Source organism: Heptranchias perlo, chromosome 39 (genome assembly GCF_035084215.1).
Source record: "Heptranchias perlo isolate sHepPer1 chromosome 39, sHepPer1.hap1, whole genome shotgun sequence".
Lineage (NCBI taxonomy): Eukaryota > Metazoa > Chordata > Chondrichthyes > Hexanchiformes > Hexanchidae > Heptranchias > Heptranchias perlo.
Genome location: NC_090363.1, coordinates 1,962,250 through 1,968,721, shown reverse-complemented (window position 1 = coordinate 1,968,721; position 6,472 = coordinate 1,962,250). Strand labels below are relative to the sequence as shown.

The window sequence follows — 6,472 nt, the reverse complement described above, 5'->3', positions numbered from 1 at the left end:
ACACACACACACACAATGCTGTAATTACACACACACACACACACAATGCTGTAATTACACACACACACACAATGCTGTAATTACACACACAATGCTGTAATTACATACACACACAATGCTGTAATTACACACACACACACACACAATGCTGTAATTACACACACACAATGCTGTAATTACACACACACACACACACAATGCTGTAATTACACACACACACACACAATGCTGTAATTACACACACACAATGCTGTAATTACACACACACACAATGCTGTAATTACACACACACACAATGCTGTAATTACACACACACACACAATGCTGTAATTACACACTGCTGTAATTACACACACTGCTGTAATTACACACACACACAATGCTGTAATTACACACACACAAAGCTGTAATTACACACACACACACAATGCTGTAATTACACACACACACCATGCTGTAATTACACACACACACACAATGCTGTAATTACACACACACACCATGCTGTAATTACACACACACACAATGCTGTAATTACACACACACACACAATGCTGTAATTACACACACACACACAATGCTGTAATTACACACACACACAATGCTGTAATTACACACACACAATGCTGTAATTACACACACACACACACAATGCTGTAATTACACACACACACACACACACACACAATGCTGTAATTACACACAATGCTGTAATTACACACACACAATGCTGTAATTACACACACACACACAATGCTGTAATTACACACACACACACACAATGCTGTAATTACACACACACACACACTGCTGTAATTACACACACACACAATGCTGTAATTACACACACACAATGCTGTAATTACACACACACACAATGCTGTAATTACACACACACACACACACACACACACAATGCTGTAATTACACACACACAATGCTGTAATTACACACACACAAAGCTGTAATTACACACACACAATGCTGTAATTACACACACACACACAATGCTGTAATTACACACACACACACAATGCTGTAATTACACACACACACACACAGCTGTAATTACACACACACAATGCTGTAATTACACACACACGGTAATTACACACACACGTGCAATGCTGTAATTACACACACGGTAATTGCACGCGCGCAATGCTGTAATTACACACACACAAGGTAATTACACACACGCGCAATGCTGCAATTACACACAAAGCGAAGATCCATTGCACAGATCACCACCAAGATTAAAGAGCGCAGGAAAGTTCAAGTAAATTAAGATTAGTTGAAATCAATTTGAGATGAACAAAAGTAATCAGCAGAAGTCAAGACTCAGGAAGGTAAGAAGCTCCACAGGTTGAGGTCCTGGAAGAGAATTAGTGGAGGAGGCAGCCCCAGGAGCAGAATTTCCCCATATACAGGAGTAGTATTTAAGTCATGGGCAGAATTAGAGTTTACGGGGAGTGAAGAATTGTTAAGGGGAAAACAAATGCACGGCTTCAGGTACTTGGAGATAGTTTGAACAATGAAGGAGGGGAAGGAGTGCCATTGGATTTACAATTGGAAGTGTTTGTGCTACAAGAACAGAGAGAATCTAGAGATGTCACCATACTGACACTTTTGCACTAGAATCATAGAAAGGTTACAACCTGTTGAGTCCATGCTGCCTCTCTGCAAGAGCAATCCAGCTAGTCCCATTCCCCTGCTGCATCCCCTGGCCCTGCAATTTTTTCCCCTTCAAGTACTTATCCAATTCCCTTTTGAAGGCCATGATTGAATCTGCCTCCACCACCCCCTCGGGCAGTGCATTCCAGATCCTAACCACTCGCTGTGTAAAAAAGTTTTTCCTCATGTCGCCTTTGGTTCTTTTGCCAATCACCTTAAATCTTTATCCTCTAGTTCTTGACCCTTCCGCCAATGGGAACAGTTTCTCTCTATCTACTCTGTCCAGACCCTTCATGATTTTGAATACCTCGATCAAATCTCCTCTCAACCTTCTCTGTTCCAAGGAGAACAACCCCAGATTCTCCAGTCTATCTGCTTAACTGAAGTCCCTCATCCCTGGAATCATTCTAGTAAATCTCTTCTGCCCCCTCTCTAAGGCCTTCACATCTTTCCTAAAGTGCGGTACCCAGAATTGGACACAATACTCCAGTTGTGGGCGAACCAGTGTTTTATAAAGGTTCATCATAACCTCCTTGCTTTTGTACTCTATACCTCTATTTATAAAGCCCAGGATCCCGTATGCTTTTTTAACCGCTTTCTCAACCTGCCCTGCCACCTTCAACAATTTGTTCACATATACCCCCAGATCTCTCTGTTCCTGCACCCCTTTTAGAATTGTACCCTTTAGTTTATATAGCCTCTCCTCGATCTTCCTACCAAAATGTATCACTTCACTACTACGAAACAATGCAAAATCGACAGCATAAGTCCAGAGTAATGTCTTGATCAGTCTCTATGCAGCATTGCAAGACTAAATAACACCAAATTATATCACATGGAATATGAGTGAGTGATATCAACCTAGGTTTAAAAAGTGCAGGAGGGGGAGCATTAGGCTGCTTTATAAACTTAAACAGTGGTTTAGTGTATTTAAAAGTTATTTGAGGCAGATGGTCCCAATTATGGTGTCAAAACATTTGCCAGCTCTGTGCACGTATACATCAGCATGAACGTGCGGGGAGTGTAACTCACAGCCCACGGTACTGATAAATGATAACTGCGCTCTGCAGCTGACAGTCTGGATCTGGGTAACAGCAGTCTGAAACTGCCCAAATGGAGTGGGTTGGAGTTGGAGAAAAGGAAAATCACAAACAAACAGACTTCTATTTCTGTTTGCGTCCTTTAATTGAGCAGATTTTGAGAGCTGCGTCATTTTTACCCCCTTCATTCAAACAGGGACTGAGATTGGGAAAGAGTCTCTCAGTGAAAGTGTGGGTGAAAGTGTGGAGGTGGGACATGTTGTCCGCATTGTAAAACGACACCTGTCCGCCCTCATAGTCCAGGTACACCCCGATCTTCTGGGGTTTCTCACTTGGGGTGAGGGAGGTAGGGGGTGAGGTACAAGCCTCGTACTGGTTGCCATTCCTCAGCCCCACAAGCCAGTAGCCGGTCACAGAGGCTGGTCCAATGATTCCTTTCCTGTTGATGGACTCTTTCACTATGCCGATATCCCACTTGGTTTTGTCTCCCACTTCCACCTCCCAGTAATGTCTCCCTGATGTGAATCCCTGAGCTCCTAGGACACTAACACATTCATCAAACCTCCCTGGGGTGTCAGGCCATTGGTGCCAATTGTCACTGTGCCTCACACTGGTCAGGTCATCAGACAGGATGAGCTCAGGGTGTGCTGTGTTCCGATCCAGGGTCAGGGAGGCTGGAGCTTTAGAGAAAACAAAAAGAGAGAAGAAAATAAAACAGTGGAAGTGTTTTTCTGAGAGCAGTTACAGAAAAATAAAGGCATTACTAAGCAACATAAAATATTGATTGTGGATTGAGTAGAATGGGCCTATACTCTCTGGAGTTTAGAAGAATGAGGGGTGATCTCATTGAAACATATAAGACTCTCAGAGGGCTTGACAGGGTAGATGCTGAGAGGCTGTTTCCTCTGGCTGGAGAGTCTAGAACTAGGGGACATAGTCTCAGGATAAGGGATCAGCCATTCAGGATTGAGATGAGGAGGAATTTCTTCAGTGGGTTGTGAATCTTTTGAATTCTCTACCCCAGAGGGCTGTAGATGCTCAAGTATATTCAAGGCTGAGATTGATGGATTTTTGGGGTCTAGGGGAATCAAGGGATATGGGGATCAGGCGGGAAAGTGGAGTTGAGGTCGAAGATCAGCCATGATCTGACTGAATGGCGGAGCAGGCTCGAGGGGCCGAATGGCCTACCCCTTCTCCTATTTCTTATGTTCTTAGGAATATAAAAAGAAAACCTGTGATGATTAATTGTGATTTGTTTTCACTCCAAAATGAAAACTTGTATTAAAGTATTGCTTTCATTGGGTGTAAGTAATGAGTGGAGAAATAAATGTAAAGAATCATACAACACCAGGTTATAGTCCAACAATTTTATTTGAAAATCACAAGCTTTCGGAGGCTTTCTCCATCGTCAGGTAAATGTGGGAATGTGGGATCCACATCACAGAGAAATAAACAATCAGATTGAAATCACATATCGGAAGAATCTGATCACTTCAACTAGTGATTACAATAAAAATAAATGTTCTGCTTTTCCACACTTGATTTGTTCTATTTTTGTCAGAAGGTAAGTTATAGGTGCTTTTTGCTCTGTGTTTATTACTGGGTGACTAATAGTCTCAAATGCTTGATAAATCTTTGTGTTTTGTCTCATTAGCTTCATTGCTGGTGTTAGTCACTCGAACAAGGCATGTGTGAAACAAAAATTGGAACGGGAAATGGGACCAATTCCGTTGCATTTCTCCTTCCCACCTTATTCAGTATTTCTTTGTTGTCTAATTTTCAGGGAATTTTGTGCCATAAAGACCAAGTTCATAAAAGGAATACTTTCCAATTACAGACACCACCATGTCAGCACCAAACACTCGTAGGTCAGATATGGCACTGCTTCGCAAGTAACTGGGTTGACATTGCTCAAGCTAATTTCTGCTTATTCCCAGCACAGAGAGGGGGGAACATTCATCCCATCAGTCTCAACTGGATTTGAAGCTAGGTCCCAGAAACGAGAGGAGAATGTACCAACCTACTGCACCATCCAGTTCAATGACCCTTTCCTGCTGAATTCAGTGCAACTCGCAGTGAGGATGTATCTCGCAGTATAACTCCGGTCTGCTGGCTGCACATAGGACTATATAGATACCAATCTTTATTCTGGGGGGGGTCCCATGCCTTTTGCCTTCAACTGGATCATTGACCTGACTCCTGAATTACACTGGAGAATTTGCATCGAGATGTACCTGGAGCCATGTTGCATTGGCATGAGATTAGTGGCACAATGGCATGGTAACAATTATAGGTACAAAAATAAACCAACCTCCCAAATCCCCTCACTTAATAATGGAAGCCCGTCTTTAATGAGCCAACAGGAGCATTCAAAACATATTAAAGTGATTATTCAGGAGACCATTCCTAACAAATCAGGAGGAGTGAGTTGTGATATAACAGTCACTATATTTGGGTCGTGAAACTGTGAAGTCTCTCGAAGTAGACGAAGCTTTAAGACTTTCTATAAAAGTTTCCTACTCTAATTATTTGAGTTTGTGACACAGTGAAGACTTTCCAAGTTAAAGAGAAAATATCAACAGGTAATGAGTTTGAGTGCAAACTCATCCTTTTCCTGCTAGGTTGTGTTCCGTAATACAAAGGCACCCCTAAACTGGCAATAAATCATAATTTCACATCAGGCAGGACTTACGTTAAACTCTGACAGTTTAGGAAAATGGCAAGATGAGTTAGTTGAAGTTTCTCTGCAATGTAGGCTGAAGAGATGGAAAAGAGAAACTGAGGCACTACAGTGCCACCACCAGCAAGAGTGTGTAATTACAGCGTGACAAGTTTACATACAATAACAACATGCATTTTTATAGCGCCTTTAAAGTAGTAAAATGTCCCAAGATCCTTCACAGGAACGTTATTAGACAAAATTTGACACCCAGCCAAAGGAGGCATTAGGACAGGTGACCAAGTGCTTGGTCAAAGAGGTAGATTTTAAGCCGAATCTTATAAGCAGAAAGAGAGGTGGAGAGGCGGAGAGGTTTGGGGAGGGAATCCCAGAGCTTAGGGCGTAGATAGTTGAAGGCACGGCCACCAATGGTGGGGCGAAGGAAGTGGGGGATGCACAAGAGGCCAGAGTTGGAGGGACGCAGAGGTCTTGCACGGTTGAAGGGTTGTAAGAGGTTACAGAGATATGGGAGGGGCGAGGCCATGGAGGGATTTGAACATAAGGATTAGAATTTTAAATTGAGGCATTGGTGGACTAGGAGGTCATGTAGGTCATCGAGCTCAAGGGGTGATGGGTGAATGGGATTTGGTGTGTGAGGATACAGGCAGTAGATAGGCAGATACATAGGCAGTTTCCATTATCAATGTGGACATTAAAATTTATAATGGAATAAGTTGAATAAAAAATGTGACAAACGGAAGTACAGTTTTAGCCAGGAAGTGTATTCAGACATAAGATTTTCATTATGGATATAACTGCTTACCTGGATTAATATGGTCTATCATCTCTTTCCACACTTTATACTGTAAAGGTCCTTTGAAATCTCCCAGAGGGAGATGTCCATGTACCAAAGCCAATGATTTATAGTCTTGCATTTTTCTGTAATGCCAAACAGTTCAGATTTTAAAAAGGTGATGAAAAATTATGCTAGGTTACTTCAGTGATACCAGACAAGCTCATTGTAAAGAGTAAATCATACGTGCTCATCTGACGGCTTTCCTCCTATAAAATAAACAAATTCACAATCAGTTTTGAAATG

General features: G+C 42.0%; 1 pseudogene; it reads right to left on the bottom strand.

The window, feature by feature from the left end:
• Nucleotides 1-2,835: 2,835 nt before the first annotated feature.
• The window catches only part of LOC137305066 (zinc-binding protein A33-like), a 6,659-nt pseudogene continuing 3,022 nt past the window's right edge, over nt 2,836-6,472 (bottom strand).